The 21,361-nt window shown below is 38.0% G+C and overlaps 1 protein-coding gene across 19 annotated transcripts in view; it reads right to left on the minus strand.

The window, feature by feature from the left end:
* The window catches only part of GTDC1 (glycosyltransferase like domain containing 1), a 298,462-nt gene that overhangs the window by 131,494 nt on the left and 145,607 nt on the right, over window positions 1-21,361 (minus strand). The gene's annotated exons all lie outside the window — the stretch shown is intronic.

Consider the following 21,361-nt stretch of genomic DNA (forward strand, 5'->3'; position numbering starts at 1 on the left):
GTAGGACCACAGGCATCGGTACTGACTGCAAGGCTTCTTGTACCACTGGGGATACTGGAACCCAGAGGCTACGCAGGTGTCTTGCAGCTGAATATGACTCCCGCACTGTCTTACTGAAGGATCGGCAGGTCTTAAGCTCTGGAGAGTGAGGTGTTGCAGTGGTACTAACCCCAGTACTCATCGTACAATCATAAAAACTAATACTAAAATCTAATGAAATGACACTTTACCTAACTAATTAACTAATTGCTGAGAACACCAGGGTATATACAATGGAGTGAGGGAAAAACTTGCTACAACAAGTCTTGAAGTGCTCCAACAACTGTCACTGGCATTAAGAAGGAACTGAGGGAGGTTGGGAGCGGCTCCACTCCCCTACACCTGCAGGCAGTGGTGCAAAAAGCAAAAGGGCACTTGAGCTGCCTGAGGCTGAGGGAAAAAAGTTCTCTAACAATTGTGCATGGGGCACGCACACACACCTATAGTGGAATGGACCTGTGCAAGCACTTGCAAAACTTACTGTTACTCTCAAAAATGTGCCTTTAAAAAATGTCTTAATCAATATTGTGTTTTATTTCAGCAAATATATTTTTCCTTTAACTGTTCCCTTCATTAGCTTCCATTAGCTATATTTTTTCCAAATAAGTCACTGTTTAAAAGTATTTTAAAATAACATTACATATAATAAGACATTAAATTTGATCTCCTTCTGAGTAGGTGTTTAGGGACTGTAGTTTTCTCAATGTATATAGTACCTATATATTCAATTAAATATTCTTCATTTGATGATGCACCTACATAGCAGTTTACATACACATTAAAAAACTTAGTCTTCATTATAGTACAAGTTCAAACCAGGATTCCCTTTCCAAACGTAGTTCCAGTGATGAAGAACCACATAAAATAAAAAGGAATGTAACATGTTGTATTGCATTAAATCATGAATTTAAATAATTAAATTATAGAACTTCTAAAGGTACACAAAAATTGAAAACATGCAAAAACCCATACTTAGGAATCGCCCATCTCCAACTTGTCTGAATGGACATATATCAAAGCAGCACCTCCTTATACGTTACACTTAGGAATCAGATATGGAATTTGTCAAATATTGCTGTTAAAATGTTAAAGGTTACCTGCAAAGGAAAAAAAAATCAGGCCTATGGCCATTTTGCTTTTTTATCGCATATATGTATGAATCCTACTTGTTCTTCAAGTCCTGTCTGTCCTAGCAAACTCTATGGAGATTGGAGAACTGGAGTGAAATGATGACATCATAGAGTCATACGGTTAGAAGGGACCACAAGGGTCATCTAGGGCTAACTCCCTGCCAAGATGTAGGATTTGTTGTATCTAAACCACCCAAGACAGATGATTATGAGCCGCCTTTTGAAAACCTTCAGTGAAGAAGCTTCCACAACATCTCTAAGCAGTCTGTTCCATTGTCCTACTGTTCTTATAGGTAGGAAGTTTTTTTGAGATTTAATCTAAATCTGCTATGCTGTAATTTGAACCCATTAGCTCTTGTCTTGCCATCTGTGGCAAAAGAGAACAACTTTTTGCCATGTTCTTAATGGCAGCCTTTCAAATATCTGAAGACCGCTATTATGTCCCCCGTTATCTTCTCTTTTCCAAACTAAACATACCCAGTTCCTTCAGCCTTTGCTCATATGGCTTGCATTCCATCCCTTTGCTCATCTTTGTCATTCTTCTCTGGATCCTTTCCCATTTCTCTACATCCTTTCTATAAATTGGTGACCAAAACTGGACAAAATACTCCAGTTGAGGCCTAACCAGCGCCAAGTAAAGTGGTACTATCATCTCCTGTGACTTGAATGCTATGCCTCTGTTAATGCAACCTAAAATTGCATTTACTTTGTTTGCAATAGCATTGCTGACTCATGCTGAGGTTGTGATCTACAACTCCCAGATCCTTCTCAGCAGTGCTGCTGCTATGCCAGTTTTCCCCCATCACAAGGATGAAGAATATGAAAGCTAAGAAAATGAGGGAGGAAGAGAGTTTGAGTCAAACTACTTAAAACTGATTTTTTTTGTTATTCAATTTCCATGACTAATTAACATGTTGGATAAAGAATATCTCTGCTAGTTTCAACAACTCTTTCAATTACAATGTGAGAGTTCAAAATAAACATGCTCTGACACATCTAGAAGGTCCTCCAGCAAAACCAGAGATCAGTCTTGATATTCATGAAGTTTCTAAGATAAAAAAGGCAGATTAAAAAGTACATTAAACAAACACAACCCCTTTTCCTCTCCCACCTCCAATCTTTCAGGCCATATTTAAAAAAAATAAAATAAGGAACAGAAAAAAAAATCCAGTTCTTTAAAAATTCTTTGTGGGTCTTCTGTAAGGCCCCTATTCACATATGAGAGATAGGTGCTACAAATGAAGACCCACCTAACAGAAAGTGTGTCCTCGCTTGATCTCTAATTTGAGGGATTAGGCTTCTTAAAGAGAAAGTGGTTGGTCTTTAAGTTTTACAAAGGATTTAAAAGCTTCTTGAATCTTGGACCGTCCTTGTGTGAAATATGCATGTCACCAGTTTTTCCTAAATGCCATTCAGAAAGAGTCATGTTTTATCATTGCTTCTATATTCCAAATGTTTGGACCCAATCCAGAACTCTTACTCTGAAAAGACTCAGGAAAATTATACAACTCACCCTTTACTGTGACTATTTGGCACTGATAACACTAATATATGGGACTGAGGAGATCTGGGAGTTACTAAAAATCTTTTCAATTGCTCAGAAATGAATATTAAATCTGTAGATAGCTAATGTTGGACCAACTGTAGTGAACTGGAAATAAGAAGCCAGATCCTTAACCAATTGTAAATTGGTATAACTGACTTCAATGGAGCTAGCTGACGATCTGGGCCATAATCTAGTAAACAAACAAAGAGAGCAAAATAAATTCCATGAAATATTGATTACTCGGAATAAACCATTTACAACAGTCAAGCTTTCTGTACTAGATTACATTAAGCAACAAATTGAGTCACAATTCCCCACCAAAAAAATGTCACATTGGTTGGTCAATTAATTGTTTAAAAAACAAACAACCCCATTCTCTGCATGAAGCACAAAACTATTTCTCTATTTAGAAGACTTACGTATGTAATAACTGTAACTCAACTACAGTTGCTTCAAGAAGTAGGCATCTATTAAGGACTTGGTCCAGATAGGAGCTAAGCAGCATCCACTACCACAAAAATCAACACCTCTCAGGATAAGGTGCTTCTTTATCAGAACTATAGAATCTTTCAAACTATTGTAATAAATTAAAATAGTTTAGCACGTTTAATGTATCTCATTTTGTTGGCCTAGAAAGGATCTTCTGTTTTAATATTATAAATGTCATGTTTTCTGTTTATTAGAACTGTTTATAAAAAAAGCAAAAATAAAGAATTCTTGTTGGACATAATAGTGTCCATAACATGAACTTCTATTTGAAGGCTAAATACTGCTCTTACTTTAAATGAAAGTATTGATCATTAATGAATAGGAATGCTGATCAAAACATCATCTAATTAAAAGGTAGGCATGATGGGATGTTCTGCTGGCTTTAAATGAGAAAATTTGATTCTGAATTACTTTGTGAATGTTCTTAGTTTAAAGTCATGCCATTTGATCTAACAGCAGGTGTAATCTACAATAGAACTAGAAAATTTGATGGCCTAACATTGTCTCTTTGAAACAGACTTAACAAAGATACTTTTATAAGACATTGGTCTTGGTAGGAAAAATGTCCTTATGTGGTTTACACGTTTTGTTTGTTTTAAATAAACAAAACTGATTAACCATTGTGACCATCTACGTTTACTCTGGAAAACAGAAGAAATATACACTCTTCTGACTGCTATGTTGGAGTATTAGTTGCTGTATAAAGCACTGGGGACTAAAGAAAAGGATTCTCTTCTATTTATGCAGTTTGCTGATACACATTGCCTAAATAAACTAATTTGACCTTGGTAGACTCAAATTCCATGGAACAGCCCTTTTGAATGGTCTCCAAAACCTACACGTCTGAGATTATTTTGGACCTTCTCCCAGAACAGTCATCATCTTAATGGGTCATCTGGGGGAAAAATACCCAATATATTTTCAAAATATCTAGGAGGTTACAAGTTAGCTGGGACAAATTCAGTCTTTGGCTGCCCTATGACCATACCTTGTTGGTGGTTTAAAAAATCCTGATTAAAGGGGGATATGACAACCGAGCAAACTTATTTCTAACAATGCCCAGAAATAGTCTCTTACATGTATAATAGTTTCAATTCATTCTTTCAAGTCACATCAGTTTAGAGCAACTACATTTAATTTACTGGAAAACATGGCCTCAATATATTTACACTGAGATCCTCAGGGACTTCAGAACTCTGCTCAGCACGCTTGTTGGGGCAAAGGTGGTATTATGCCACTTTCCAGACACACACCTTTTAAACCAGCATCCAGCTGCCTGTGGGATAATCTACTGGTGAATCTCCTTGCTAATAACAGGTGGTGGTGAATATCAACAGAATGAACGGTGGTGGTGAATATGGTAGTGAATATCAATAGAATGAATCAATTTCCTGTCACACACGCTCCTGTCCATAGCAGGTTCCCTACACGTGAATGGGGCCAGAAGCAGATGGTGTACTGCCAGCTAAACAAGCTTTATATGAGTTTTATACCTCGAGGGAATTCTTATATGCTACACATTCAGGGCAGTTGTAAAGTTACTTCTGTGGCATCAGAGTAGCAAAAAAGAGGACTTTTCATAGGACCAGATCTTGCTCCCTACACTAGTATGTATTGCCACCTGTTAACAGCTAACAATGCCAAAATTTCAGCTAGGTCAGAAAATCCATTCATATAAATATCCAAGTTTGAACAGAACTTCCTAATTATGGAACCTCAATCCCTCTCTCAATTTTTCATTAGTTTTCTCATGACAAAATCCAAGACTCTTTCCTACAGCTGCTTCTTCCATCCTGCCTTTAGACAGAGGCTCACCAGCATTTCTAGCCTCTCAGCTTGGCCACAGTTATGCTACTCATTGAATTTTATGAACTGAATTCCACAGATGTTGTCTGCTTATATCAGTGCTATATATGGTCTTGTGACCAAACTGTACTCCAAAGTCCAATGTACTTCTCACATGAAGCCCTAAAGCTATTCTGGTTGTATTGCTGATTCTTGCAATTACTTTAATTATTTTTAAAAGGTAATTTATGCAAATGATTACATTAATGTACTGTTAAGGCTGACATTTTAAATACACAGAAGTCAAGAAATTTCACCTAAGTTATTCTGCTGTTTCTGAAAGTCCTTAGATAACTAAACTCCAATCCGTTATTTTCTTTTGGTTTTAAATTTCAATTTAGCAGCTAGTTTTTAGACAAGTTTCATTTTCAATTATGTTGACTTCAAATCATTGGCCTCGTTTTATGACGTCTAGGGCAAGGGTAAGCAGCAGCTGTATACAGCAGCTGCTGCCCCTAGATAGATGCCCAGCTGCTGTAATAGGAAGCTGCTACAAAGCTAAGTGAAATCTTGAGCCATATCCTAGTAAAGGGCAGGGGTGGGCTGGTGAAATGGGGTAGGGTCTCAAAATTTCATATAATTGCCTACCAGTTAGTCTGCATTGACCAGTTCAAGCAGGGAGATTATTAGAGATGGCCACAGACCACTGAAGCAGCATAAAAACCTGACCCTATGTTAAAGCAATGCCAGATTAGGCCTTTAATTAGTCCTGCAATCCAGCACTAGTAGGAGATGTGGTCCTTCTCATGGAAGGGAGCAGCAAAGGAGGGTAAGGGAATGTCTTATGCTAGGAAGGTAAAGTGCCCACTCCATGACAGTTCTGCTTTGTGGGACATTTAAAGGCATAACATAGTGACCTGTATAGTAAAGGGCCAGGTTTACATGCACCTCAGCTGCTGTTGGATGTAGTAACAGCAGCAGTGGTCTCTGAGCTCCTCCCTCCCCAGTTTAAAGTGGCATCTGAGCCAGACAGAGGGCCTGTTGGTCTTTCTCTCTCCAGCTGCTGAAACTCAATGGGACTGAAGAGGGCTCACAGGAAGAGGGTGAGAATTCTGTTAGCTCCATAGCACAGCAAGTGGGATCATCAGTATGTGCAGTTACTGCTCCCTCCTGCCCCATATGTCAAAGGCGGCCAATGCGAACTTACCTCACTTATAGAGGAAGCACTGGAATTACAGAATAACACCATTTTCTTTAGTTCCTCTCCTGACTTTTCAGGGGACTCCCATTGTTTACCCCCAGTGCCTACAAAGGTCGTACCACTGTCACCACTTTTCGTCTTCTTCCTATTTAAAAAAAGGAAATTTTCTTCCCATCACTCTCATTGCCAGTGTTTGCCTGGCAAGAAGTTGCCACATACACCTGTACAGTTTGCCTGTCCCTGGAATCAGTTCTGAAGAGGGCTCACAAATGTCTTGCTCTCAGTCAGGAAATCACTAAAGCTGAAACCTGACACAGAAACAAAGTCCAAGTGTAAACACCACAAGGGAACAAGCAGATTGGGGTTTAATTATTTAAGATATTTCCATTTTAATGATTTAAACAATTTTAAAATTGTCAAAGTTGTGTGGGACAAAAATTGCTGATCTCCACACTTTAAGATTTTTGGTCTCTTCCCCTTGTGCGTTTTGGTACTTATTTCATGGTCAGACAACACACAGTAAAGAAACATATTTCTTAGCAAATAACGCAATACAGTTTGACATAATGGAGATTCTTTCATAACTTCAGATGCACATATGGAATATTTTGTAGTGCACGCTGCATATGTAGTGCTGTCATTTAATGACAGACCCTCATGCAATGGAGTCACACAGGATATTTCATTTAATTTAGTGTAGCAACCACTTCCCAATGGTCTCCAAAGGAGTGGTGAGCTTCCACACTGCTCCCAATGCAGAGCTGTGCATTAAAGACACAACTGAGCACATAATCTATTTCTAGGACACCCCAGAACAGTTAATCAGTACTTGGAAGCAAGAGAAGTGCTACAGCGTTCCACGGTGGTTTTAAGGTTAGTTCAATTACTAGTATAAAAATGTGTGTAGAAAACATGTAACTATTGTTCATGTGAAAAAACTATCCCGCAGATCCAAAAAAGAAAAATAGACTCATAGACTTTAAGGTCAGAAGGGACCATTATGATCATCTAGTCTGACCTCCTGCACAACGCAGGCCACATAATCTCACCCACCCACTCCTGTAACAAACCCCTGACCTATGTCTGAGCTACTGAAGTCCTCAACTCGTAGTTTAAAGATTTCAAGGTGCAGAGAATCCTCCAGTAAGTGTCCCGTGCCCCACGCTGCAGAGGAAGGCGAAAAACCCCCAGGGCCTCTGCCAATCTGCCCTGGAGGAAAATTCCTTCCCGACCCCAAATATGGCGATCAGCTAAACCGTGAGCATGTGGGCAAGACTCACCAGCCAGACACCCAGGAAAGAATTCTCTGTAGTAACTCAGATCCCACCCCATCTAACATCCCATCACAGGCCATTGGGCATATTTACCGCTAATAGTCAAAGATCAATTAATTTCCAAAATTAAGCTATCCCATCATACCATCCCCTCCATAAACTAATCAAGCTTAGTCTTTAAGCCAGATATGTCTTTTGCCTACACTGTTCCCCCTTGGAAGGCTATTCCAGAACTTCACTACTCTGAAGAATGTGAAAAAATTGAAAAACGTCCAGCGTAGGGCAACAAAAATGATTAGGGGACCAGAACACATGACTTATGAGGAGAGGCTGAGGGAACTGGGATTGTTTAGTCTGCGGAAGAGAAGAATGAGGGGAGATTTGATAGCTGCTTTCAACTACCTGAAAGGGGGTTCCAAAGAGGATGGATCTAGACTGTTCTCAGTGGTAGCAGATGACAGAACGAGGAGTAATGGTCTCAAGTTGAAGTGGGGGAGGTTTAGCTTGGATATTAGGAAAAACTTTTTCACTAGGAGGGTGGTGAAGCACTGGAATATGTTACCTAGGGAGGTGGTGGAATCTCCTTCCTTTGACGTTTTTAAGGTCAGGCTTGACAAAGCCCTGGCTGGGATGATTTAGTTGGGGATTGGTCCTGCTTGAGCAGGGGGTTGGACTAGATGACCTCCTGAGGTCCCTTCCAACCCTGATATTCTATTATTCTATGACGGTTAGAAACCTTTGCCTAATTTCAAGTGTAAACTTCCAGATGGCCAATTTATATCCATTTGTGCTTGTGTCCACATTGGTACTGAGCTTAAATAATTCCTCTCCCTCTCCAGTATATATCCCTCTGATATATTTATAGAGAGCAATCATATCTCCCCTCAGCCTTCTTTTGGTTAGGCTAAGCAAGCCAAGCTCTTTGAATCTCCTTTCATAAGACAGGCTTTCCATTCCTCGGATCACCCTAGTAGCCCTTCTCAGTACCTGTTCCAGTTTGAATTCATCCTTCTTAAGCATGGGAGACCAGAACTGCACACAGTATTCCAGGTGAGGTCTCACCAGTGCCTTGTATAACGGTACTAAAACCTCCTTATCTCTACTGGAAATTCCTCACCTGATGCATCCCAAGACCACATTAGCTTTTTTCACAGCCATATCACATTGGCAGCTCATAGTCATCCTGTGATCAACCAATACTCCAAGGTCCTTCTCCTCCTCTGTTACTTCCAAGTTATGCGTCCCCAGTTTATAACAAAAATTCTTGTTATTAATCCCTAAATGCATGACCTTGCACTTTTCACTATTAAATTTCATCCTATTACTATTACTCCAGTTTACAAGGTCATCGAGATCTTCCTGGATGATATCCCGGTCCCTCTCTGTATTGGCAATACCTCCCAGCTTCGTGTCATCCGCAAATTTTATTAGCACATTTCCACTTTTTGTACCAAGGTCAGTAATAAAAAGATTAAATAAGATTGGTCCCAAAACCGATCCCTGAGGAACTCCACTAGTAACCTCCTTCCAGCCTGACAGTTTACCTTTCAGTAGGACCCATTGTAGTCTCCCCTTTAACCAGTTCCTTATCCACCTTTCAATTTCATGTTGATCCCCATCTTTTCCAATTTAGCTAATAATTCCCCATGTGGAACCGTATCAAATGCCTTACTGAAATCAAGCTAAATTAGATCCACTGCATTTCCTTTGTCTAAAAAATCTTACCTTCTCAAAGAAGGAGATCAGGTTGGTTTGGCACGATCTACCTTTTGTAAAACCATGTTGTATTTTGTTCCAGTTACCATTGACCTCAACGTCCTTAACTATTTTCTCCTTCAAAATTTTTTCCAAGAACTTCCATACTACAGATGTCAAACTAACAGGCTTGTAGTTACCCAGATCGCTCTTTTTCCCTTTCTTAAAAATAGGAACTATGTTAGCAATTCTCCAAACATACGGTACAACCCCTGAGTTTACAGATCCATTAAAATTCTTGCTAATGGGCTTGCAATTTCATGTGCCAGTTCCTTTAATATTCTTGGATGAAGATTATCTGGGCGCCCCGAGTTAGTCCCATTAAGCTGTTTGAGTTTTGCTTCTACCTCAGATGTGGTAATATCTACCTCCATATCCTCATTCCCATTTGTCATCCTACCATTATCCCTAAGCTCCTCATTAGCCTCATTAAAACTGAGGCAAAGAATTTGTTTAGATATTGGGCCATGCCTAAATTATCCTTAACCTCCACTCCCATCCTCAGTGTTTAGCGGTCCCACTTCTTCTTTCGTTTTCTTCTTATTTATATGGCTATAGAACCTTTTACTATTGGTTTTAATTCCCTTTGCAAGGTCCAACTCTACATGGCTTTTGGCCTTTCTCACTTTATCCCTACATGTCCTGACCTCAATAAGGTAGCTTTCCTTACTGATCCCTCCTATCTTACACTCCTTGTAGGCTTTCTGCTTTTTCTTAACACCTCTCTGAGAAGCTTGCTCATCCAGCTTGGTCTACAACTCCTGCCTATGAGTTTTTTCCCCTTTCTTGGGATGCAGGCTTCTGACAATTTCTGCAACCTTAACCTGAAGTAATTCCAGGCCTCCTCTGCCTTTAGATCCACAGGTTCTTCAGTCCAATTCACTTCCCTAACTAATTTCCTTAATTTTTTTAAAGTTAGCCCTTTTGGAATCAAACAGCCTAGTCACAGATCTATTTTTGTTTATCCTTCCATTTAGTTTGAACTGAATTAGCTCATGCTCATTCGAACCAAGGTTGTCCCATACAACCATTTCTTCTATGAGGTCCTCACTGCTCACCAAAACCAAATCTAAAATGGCATCCCCTCTTGTTGGTTCAGCAACTACTTGGTGAAGGAATCCATCAGCTATTGCATTCAGAAAACTCTGAACCCTATTATTATTGCTAGCACTTGTCCTCCAGTCTATATCTGGGAAGTTAAAGTCTCCCATGATCACACAATTCCCATTAGTATTTACTTCATTGAAAACATTAAAGAGGTCTCTATCCTTATCCAAATCGGATCCCGGCGGCCTATAGCACACCCCAAGCACTATCCCAGGGGAGGCTCTAGTAGCTTTCTTCCCCAATGTGATTTTTGCTCAGACAGACTCTGTCTTATCCATTCCATCATTTCTTATTTCTTTATAGTCTACCTCATCATCGATATACAATGCTACTCCACCACCTTTGCCTTTATTTTGGTCTTTCCTAAACAGCACATACCCTTCAATACCTGTAGTCCAATCATGACTACTATTCCACCATGTTTCTGTTAACCCTATAATATCTGGTTTCACTTCCTGCACCAATAGCTCTAGTTCCTCCATTTTGTTACCTAGGCTCCTCGCATTAGCATACAAACATCTTAATTTTTGCTGTTTGGCTTCTCTCACATTCTTTACCCAATTAGGCACAGACATTCTACTGCCAGTATTACCTACTAGACTGGTTTCTACACTACCCTTCCTCCTTATGTCCATTTTCCTACCCACGGCTGTATCCTTTCTTACTTCGTTTTCTTCCCTCTCAATGGTAAAATCTAGCGTGGAGATTACCTGGACATCTCCCACCCATTTCCCCCAAATTCCTAGTTTAAAGCTCTCTTGATCAGTTGTGCCAGCCTTCATCCTAGAAGTCTATTTCCCTCCCTACTCAGGTGAAGTCCATCCCGAGAGAACAGTCCTCTGTCCATGAATGCCTCCCAGTGGCCATACATCCCAAAGCCCTCCTTATAGCACCACTGCCTGAGCCATCTGTTGACCATCGTAATCTTGTCACACCTTTGTTGCCCTTCTCTAGGAACAGGCAGAATCCCACTGAAGATCACCTGAGCCTCGATTTCCTTAAATGTCTTCCCCAACCTGGCATAGTCTCCTTGATACATTCCAGCGAGAATCTAGCCGTATCATTTGTTCCCACATGAAGGACAATCAGTGGATTCTTTCCCGTTAGGATCCTCTTCAGTCTCAGGTCCACATCACATATCTCAGCACCCGGCAGACAGCACACCCTTCTGTTATCTGGGTCAGCTCTGGTTACAGGCCTGTCTATTCTTCTCAGTAAGGAGTCCCCAATCACATAGACCTGCCTTTCCTGGTGATGGTGCGATTCTCTGGTCTATCCCCTGTTCCCTCTGGCTGCAAGTCCTCTTGATTCCTATTGTCCCTTGCAATCCTGTACAACCCATCCCGTATCCTCCTGGGGCTCATCTTTGGTGTTATCTCCATTGACTCTTCCGCTATAAAGGTCTCCAGACTTTCTCCTGTAGCGAGACTTTGAGATACACTTCTTTCCTAACAAACTATATCTGCAGACATGTATGTGACGGCTAAATTTTATATTTAGTAATTTTAAAGACAGTTGTAATTTAAGCAAAAAATAATATAAACAAAAGATGAAAAATACCTATGAATTATCAAATCCATTTCCCAGCTAGTACAAAATTTTTCAATATAATGCATTATATTTACATATGAGATTATAAAATTATCAAACCAACTGCAGTTCCCCATTTAAAAAGGCAGGTAACCATTTACTGAAATTGAAAACAAGATCCAGTTATAAGCTAACTGGTGCTGGTTTTTACTGACATATGCCATCTAAAGATTCTGTTAAATAAGAGAGCATTATATTTACAAAGCTATAGAAAAATACTGAACTACAAAGTGGCTTTGTAAATGAGAAAATCAACAATCATCCCGCTTCTTTTGGTTTGATATGATGGCCACAAATTGATCAGCGCCATGAAAAACAAAAGCAGTCTCTAACACAAAATGCAGAATATAACACTTTGTTTCATAAACAAATCTTTGTCCTTCAGCAAATGTTTTTGGTTTATCTATTTCTTTTTATATTTATTAAAGAAAAAACTCCAATTTCTTAGAACAGAATTCCTACACATTATTGCCCTTATGAAAAAAGCCTGATTGTGCTTTTCCCCCATGATATTCACCAAACGGAAAGACTGCTATTGCTGCCTGTTACAGAGAAAATGGTACCATGTTCATTAACTGTACATATAGCTAGGAATCAAAGAGGAACATGTTGGTATTGCCTTTAACTTGATTCACTTGTAGGTTAAATTCTGTTGCTAAAATTGTTGGTATGCTCTAGACCTTTACAATCAACTGAACAATGTACTATTATACTACAAAATCAGATTGGATGGTTTTGTAGTCGCTAGGACACTTCTTGACAAAGATATTTAAACTTATCAGACACATAGCTGTAATTAAAAAGAGGTTATAGAATAAAATGATAATGTAAAAGGCAGCTATGGGAAAGAGGGCCACTTCTGATGTGCAGAGAGAGTGCTGCTTAATATGGGTAAAACACCACTGTTCCAAATAACTATTATATACAAAAGAAAGCTCAAAATTAGTAGGTGATAGAAGCATGACACCATTTACTTCACCCAAAGGGTTAATATGCATACCCCTACCCTACATGAGAAGAGTGTAGGGTTACCATCTGGGCACTGCACATACACTAAGCAATAAAATATTCAGTATGTAACCAGTTACAATGCAGATGAGTTCAATAAGTCTTATCGTTTATCTCATGATGACTGCAACAAGAGCACTGTGCTGAGTGTTAGAACATCATCATAATGATGCCCGCAATATTAGTTCTGCTGCTTGAAAATCCCTAAGGAGGTATGGCTTAAAGCCCATTTACCAGTGGAGCAATCTAACATTAAAGGGTGTGCTCTGTATCTTTACTTCCCTCCTTGTCCATATGTGAATATTAAAAGTTACAAATGAAAAGAAATGATCTGAGAACACAGTGTGTTCACACTGAGACTCCATTTTCTGTTTGCTGTTCAAATTCTTTCTCCCTAGTACTGAGATGCCCACAAACATAGCCTGAAGTTTTGATGCATAGTATGCAGTGAAAGCAGCAAGTTGGTCTTTCTTGTATGACTGGAACTATTAGTGCCTCAAAGACAGAGCTAATCCAAGAAACAGTAATCGTAAGATTTGGGTGAATTTAGGTTTTCCAAGTTGTTGTCTGTTTTGATAGAACATTGGATTCCAGGCAATACTTACTTTTACTAGTGCATTACTAAAATATTCTCACTGTAATGAAAATGTACGCAAGGAAGCCTGTAGTAAGGGCCACATCCAAGTAATTACTCCAAGAAATTCTTACTGTCCTAAGTAATAATTTTAAAATATTCTCAAATTTTCCCTTTCAGTACAATTTTGTTTGCCCATTAGTTACTCATTGGTTAGATATCAAGGGTGAAATCTGGGCAAAACTACCAGTGACTCCCAGAATTTCACCGTATGTATGTGTGTGTGTGTGTACACACACTCTTGTATGGTTATTCAGTGACATATAGACAATCTGAAATTGTATAACTATATTCATAGGTACATTTCGATTCCTGCAAATAAAATAATTAATTGTTCCCAAAATGACATTTCCTATTTTTCACTTTGTAGTAAATTCCAGTAATCTGAAATGCAGTCATTTGTAACAGTCTAAAAGAGGATGTAAAAATACTATTTAAACAAAGCTTACCGACAATTAGTAAAAGGTGCCTTTTGACAGAAATATGTAGATGTCTATTAAAATATCTCTTCTTAAGACAGCAAATGAAATTTAATTTGGCAATTCTACATTTTAAAACTATAAGCTCAAATAGGCCAAAAAAGGAGGATACCATGTATCACTATAAGTCCCTTACTGCTTCATTTATTGTTCAGTTCACAGTCTCTGAATACAACACAATCCTCCAACGGAGTCAGCTTTCATAATTCAGCAGTACAAAGTCTGCAAACACATGTAACCTAGATCCATATTTCACAGTGACAGCATATGATAGCAGAATGTGAAGTATTAATGCTAGTGTCACTACAGTCCTACACTCTACTGCACTTTAAGAGAAAGCAGCTGCTGAGATGAAATGTGTGCCAACTGTCTGAAGACAGAAACATAAGAAACATTCCTTCTGTTACAAAGGGAGAGATGCACACAAACAGACTTTCTTTTAGACTCAACAAGCACAAAGTTTCTTATTTTTGCCTTTTAAATTTCTATCTCAAAAATACTTGCATATTCTGCATAGGGGAAAAGCCTATACCAAAGTCATAACCTCCCCTGGCTAGATCAAAGTTAGGGGATTGTAAGTGAAACCAATGGAACAATGCCTATAATAAGATGTACCTAAGACTGACACAATTCTCCATACATGCTCCAAATTCAATGAGTTTACACACCCACAGAAATGTAATTGCTATCTAGTATCAGAAAACACTGGCAATCTGAGCGGTTTTATATTAGTAACAAATGGTCTTCAGGCCTCTCTTGGAATACTTCTGGCATCCTTTAAAAAGTAGTAAATCTGAAAATACTCTTCTAACTTCAGAAATTGTTGTCCTAACTCATCCCTATGGAACCTGCATTGTATATCTCACCACTGAAAATGTAGTTAATTAGTTTAAGGAAAGCATTACAAAATTGTAAATTGACTTAATAAGGTGGTTTTCCCCCTCCGTTTTTTATGTAAAGATTGCCAGCTTTTGGTGAAGAACCTAGCCATCTTGATTTTTATACAGTCTTCAAGTAACGATACAAAATGAACTACTCAAGCACTGTATCACTATCTTTTAAACACAGAGCTACAATAGCAATAAGTATGTGACATAATCTGAAATGTTTGGCTGTAATTCACTTAAAAACTAGTGCAACCTCATTGACCTCCTTATCAAACAATTTATTGTGCATTTACAGACTGGACAATGAAATAAAGGAGGTAAGGTATTAATGGTGACACTGTTTGGCAAGCTCGTAGTGCAGTTCATTCAAAAGGCAATTTTAAAATTGAATGAAGAGGTTTGACTAGGCAATAAAAACAGCCACAATGCCAGTGAACAGTACTTAGGAGGAAAGCCTCTAATTATCCTATTTATAAATCAACAGCAATTTTACTGATGACTTCTTCTCAAACTTGATTAAAATAACTTCAAAAATTAAAAAATAATCAGATCATATTTATTTTATTAAATTACAATTTAAAGGTATTATTGATTCTCTTCATAATGAAAATGATAAAACTTGAGGACAAGAATGAGACAGCATTTTTAAGAGAAACATTTGTACAACACTCTGCAACATAATTATAGTGCTGCCCTTGGGGAAGGGGATTTTATGTTATAATGAGAATGTTTACACTGTTATGGGGTTCAATCTATCTGGGAGGGAAGGTTAAACTTCTTTCTATTAAAGACAGCCTTATAATGAAAAGCTCTGAAAGAGAATGGTGGCTAATATAATAGATGTAATGGCCTATTAAATGATTCACACACACAAAATGAATCAAATTCATTGTATCTTACTGCTCTTTTATGACAAAAGTGTTGAAAAAATAAAACTATTGTCAAGATAATTGCATATTACATATACTGTATTACTGTAAGTACTATTCTTATTGGATGACCAGGAGTCTAATTTTTAGGTACATTAATAGGACATTACAAGTTAAATACTTTATGGTATTGGAATGTTGCACAAGAATCCCACTTTCACTCTGAAGGAAAAAATCAATTTAGACTTAAAGGCATGCTGCAATTCTCCATCATTCTTTTTCAATTAATTTTTGCATACATTCTTTATGATGTCATTCCTACATTCCTGCAACAGATGTTTGTTTATATACCAATTTACTAAAATGTTGCTGTACTAGTTCATGCTATTGTGAATGTAAGCTATACATTCTCAAATCATAGTACAATAAATGTTTTCTTAAATTTGTCTCCTTAATCTACTAGTAAAAATCACCATCTTTGATCAACATGCAATAAGGCACTTTAAAAAAAAAAGATAAAGAGCTTTGATTTATTTTTTTTAAAAAGTTGTAATTCATGTTCCAAAAACATCATTAAAATAAAATTTTCAAACAAGAATAAAATAAATAATTAATTTCTTCCCTTTGTAAAAATTATTAAAAATATATATTCCTCTCCCTCATCCACCCATTTCCATATAGAACCTACAGAAAATTACCCAACTATTAATAGCTAGGTAGAAGGACAATTAGTAACTAATCAGGAAGGGTCCAAACCTGCAAACATGTATGCACAGTGAGACTTCTTACATGAGTAAAGTTACTCATGTGCATAATACTTTGTAAGATCTGGCATATTTAATCATGCAAAACTATGTTAAACAAACAAACCAACAAAAAATACTCTTGCTTGTATGTTATATTCCTTTCCCCACTCCTCATGCATGGCTTATCTTTTTAAAGTATAAGCACTTCAGGCGATGAATTGTGATTTCTGCTGAGTTTAGAAACGTGGCATGTTTTGGGTTTTACTGTAATATAAACAGTAAATTATGATAGTAATAATAGCACAATATCTAACATATTTTGGGCACTTCTGTAACAATATTTATTATAATAAAGAGGCAAAATGTATCAGTAATATCAATCAATTCATTCACTCTTCAGTCTAATAGTAAATCCTGGGCCACTGAAGACTCTTGTGAAATTTTCATTGACTTCAATGGAAGCAGAATTTGGCCCTACAAGTCTTCCCAGTGCCACAAAGTACTTGAGAAGTATTTATTAACTGGAGCCTCCATGAAATAGTTCCAATTGGTCTATTACAAAAATGGAGTTGGATCCTGCAAACTATTCCAAGTGAGTAGTATTTGACATCAGTTGGACTACTCAAATAAGTGTTTGCAGAAGTGGGCCCTAACATTTTGAAGCCAACACTACTTAACCTTGCTAAATTTGCCACTGTAAAGACAGATCCTGCAAAGACTTGAGCACATGAGCACTCATTCATTGCATGATTAGACCCATATTTAAAAGCATGCCAATATTTTCATTATACACTCTTATCTCAAGGGTTTTTTAACTCAATCATAAAAACATGCTACAATCTGAAATTTGGCATACAAATTCATAGCCTGGGACTTTTTTTTTTAAATGAAAAAAATCCATTCAGACATATTTGAACTATAGGAATGTTGGGGTGGGGGGGAGAGAAAAGAAACAAATTAGTAGTTTCAGATGCCTTTTTGTGGACCCATGGTATTAAAATCAAAACTTTACACATAATCAGCTCTTAACTTGTTTTAATTACTGTTGTGATTTAATAAAGAAAAAGAATGAGAATCTCCACTGAAGAGTTCATGAAAAAGAGGGATTTCAGTACACTGACTAAAACTTGAATAATAGACCCCTTTTCAAAAATGTAGTAATAATTTCATTTGCAATAAGAATTTTCTCACTCACAACCCATACTCTTTTCCTGAAGAGAAGTCATAATCCCTAGATATCACAGTCTGTTGTCATTACAATTATTGTGATAGCACAAATTTTTCATTAGAACATCACTGAAGAACTAAATATAAGAAGATGGGATATTAGAGAGATATTATAGATAGATAGCTATATCGAGAGGCAAAGATAAAAGGGAAAAACACATGAAAGGCAAATGATTTGTTGTTAAAGTAGGATATATTTTAAAGTGTACAATTTCACCAGGGATAAAATCTCTTTTTAACTAAGAGAGATAGAATAACCAGGAATAAACCTGTGAGAGGTAAAGAGAAGAAGGAAGTTTAAATAGCATAAAAGGAAGTAAAGACATAAATAAAGGGGAGAATTTAGTTTAGATATAAGGGGCTACTCAGCCCAAGATAATGCTAACTTCCAATGGCATAACTCTAAGTTCAAGGTCCCCAGGACTGAAAGTCTACCCAGAGAATGAGGTGGCTGCAGCAGCAAAAAAGGATAAATGGATTTCCACTCGGGGCCCATGGATGGCCACTCTTGTCTAAAACGTGGGGAAGACTGGCCACAGAGGTGTGTGACCAAGGTGAATAGGAGATATGTTGATTAAGCATATCCTGTTGTATGAACCCCCTGGTGGATTTTAAATATGCTCCAATGACAGCCCAGAAGGTGAATACAGTGATTTTATTGCCTGCCCTTTACTGAGCAGGAGTGCAGGGCTTAGACTGGAGCACACCATGCACCAGACACAATGCATCTTACATTTCTATTAACTTTATTTATATTTCTACATTATGTATTTCTTCCACCCTATGATGTACAAATATACACATATTTGCATAAATCACCTCACCCACTACTGGACTGCTATCTCCATGCTGGAATGTAGCGACTGCTTACCAATACCCTGCCTCACTACTCAATAATTTAGGACAAAAAGCAAATATAATCTACGGACGAAACTGCAGGGGAATTCTGGTAGACAGAAAATAAAATAGGAATTTGACCAGGACACCAGAATCTGCATCACTGCGGAATCTGCATCACTAGAGATTTTTAAGAGCAGATGTGACAAACACCTGTCAGGGATAGTCTAGATAATACTTAGTTCTGCAATGAGTGCAGGGGACTGGCTAGATGACCTCTCAAGGTCCCTTTCAGTTCTACGATTCTATGATTCTAATCAACATCATCTGTTGCAAAAGAGCTCTGAAATCTTTAATAAAAAATTGTTTGTTAGGACCTTGGTTTTATTCCCCAACCAAAATACAGGAAAAACATTAAGAAAAACAGTAATGTTAATCAGATAAATAGAATAATATGCCAAAGGAGGGTCACTGAGGCACCATTTGTACTGGTGACCAAAGACAGATGAATATGAGGGTTTTGTTTAGAGGACATTCCAGACTATACTTTAAGGTTGTAAAAAAATTAACTTGTACATCACTAAGCACACTATTCAGAGTAAACAATTATTAAATAATAGTAATAGATGATCAAGGAGGTTTTCTCCAACTCTGCCATTTAGAACTGTCCAGGTGTGGGACTCTCATTTACTCAACAAATCTAAAGGAATAATTAGAGTTCATCAAGTCAATGATTTCTTTTCTCCCTCCCTCTCTCCTCTGGTTTAGGCATCTCTGTTTCTCTCTGCTTTGGGGTCCCATTTTCCTCTCTCCATTAGACTAAATTACTTATATTTCTGATGCGACTATTGCTTCATTGCAATAATATTGACACACATATTGCTTTTTGATGGTTGCCCCTAAGTCACCCATCTCTCTATGTGTTTATACAGCCTCCATCACTATAGTATTTGAGTACCCTTTCTCTACTTCACGTACAGCCACTCAACACATAGTTTAATTGTTTAGATGAGGGGGAGTGGAGTGAAGTGTCAAATTCCCTCCCCATGGCAAGACTTAAAGGGACAGAATAACAAAGTGAACTTGAACCTCAAAAGACACTCAGTGTGCAGGTTAAATTTGACATTCTCACATAATACATCCTTGTCATTCCCTTTGCAAGATGTCCTCCAAGTTAACAGCTGCCTTAGAAACATCATATTTCTGAGAGAAATCCATTTGTTTTCTTTAAATAATAAGTCTTTAAAAAGGAAATAATAACTAACAGATTACAACATGTTTCTACCTTTTCAATCTGAATTTCATATGAGTAAAATAAACCACAAATGAAAGTGCTTGTAGCAGACATGTTGAACCTTTCTTCTTCTATTAGCATATCAGTCTGCAATCATAACTAGATCAATAGCAAAGATATCTGCTTAAAAGAGCACCATGCTTTCTTTTGTCAGAAATTCATTACTTTTTATTAGGGTCATTGCTTGAAAACTTCAAAACACCATATGGACCTAATTGTGGTTTATTTTGGCAAAAAGGAAGACACTGTAGACAATTGAGGCATTACATTCTACAATTCCATTACTTTCATCCCTCTCAGTTTTATTACTGTGTCATTAAAGGCAACTTGAGTGAGCGAAGAATTATAGTGTCATGTGTACGGGCTAGTAGATTAATAACAAAACACACTCAAGTTTAAAGGTATCTAACAGCTGTTTTCATTATTTTGTGTAAATACGCTTGAAGCATATCTATCTGATTAGTGGATAGAGTGCTCTTCTCTGTCACATGCCATGGGCACTGCTATGTGCAAGTAATCAAAGTGCTCAGAAAATGAGTTTACATTGTTCACTGCTGAAATACACAAATGTCACAAAGTGACTGTGCATCAAAGCTTAGGCAAATCATCTGCTGCAAACAAACAGATTCCAATGCACATTTCAGCTTTAAACATTCCAATGCAGCACAATGACTGAACAGGACTTATTGCTAGCCAAAATGAAGTGATGCTCATAGAATAATAAGTTGCTAACATACATATGAACAAATAACTTCATTTGTAGACCAGGCCTCAGAGGTAAGAATAAACCACCCCCCTGCGTGACATAAGTTACACCAACATAACTGCTGGTATGGACAGCGCTATGACTGGAGAACTTCTCCCACTTACATAGCTTCTGCCACTCACGGAGGTGGTTTTATTATGCCCGACGGGAGAGCTCTCGATGCAGCTGGGCCACTGCAGCACTGTATGTGTAGCCATGCCCTTAGTCTCTTTCTGCATCACTTACTCACCTATAAAATGGGGATAATAGTACCTCTTTAGCTCAAGGATGTGGTGAGGATTAAATACTGTAAGGTAGTGAGATAATATGGTAATGGAGGCCATGCTACATAGCTAGATTAGACAGACAGGGATGTACTTTGATGATGTGAAAGCTAGTGACTGGGTTATAAATGAAGTAGTGCAGGCTAGTGACTTTGCCAGTAGCAAAGAGGGTGAAGCAAAGAGCAGCACGCTTTTTCATTTTTTTTCATTCTTAGAGTCACAATCTTCCTCCCATTTCCAAGTGCCTCCAGGGGTACGTACAATGCACCAGATCTATATTTGGTGCAGGGCGCTTGCCCTGGCACACTGGTACATCTCTGATGGCAGGTGTATTGTGTGGCAGAGCCAGGGCTCTACCCACACCCCACCCCTTCTGCCCACATGTTGTGGGGTAGGACGCAGCAGCCCTAGACAGGTTGTATTCCCCACTGCACA

Source organism: Chelonia mydas, chromosome 11 (genome assembly GCF_015237465.2).
Source record: "Chelonia mydas isolate rCheMyd1 chromosome 11, rCheMyd1.pri.v2, whole genome shotgun sequence".
Lineage (NCBI taxonomy): Eukaryota > Metazoa > Chordata > Testudines > Cheloniidae > Chelonia > Chelonia mydas.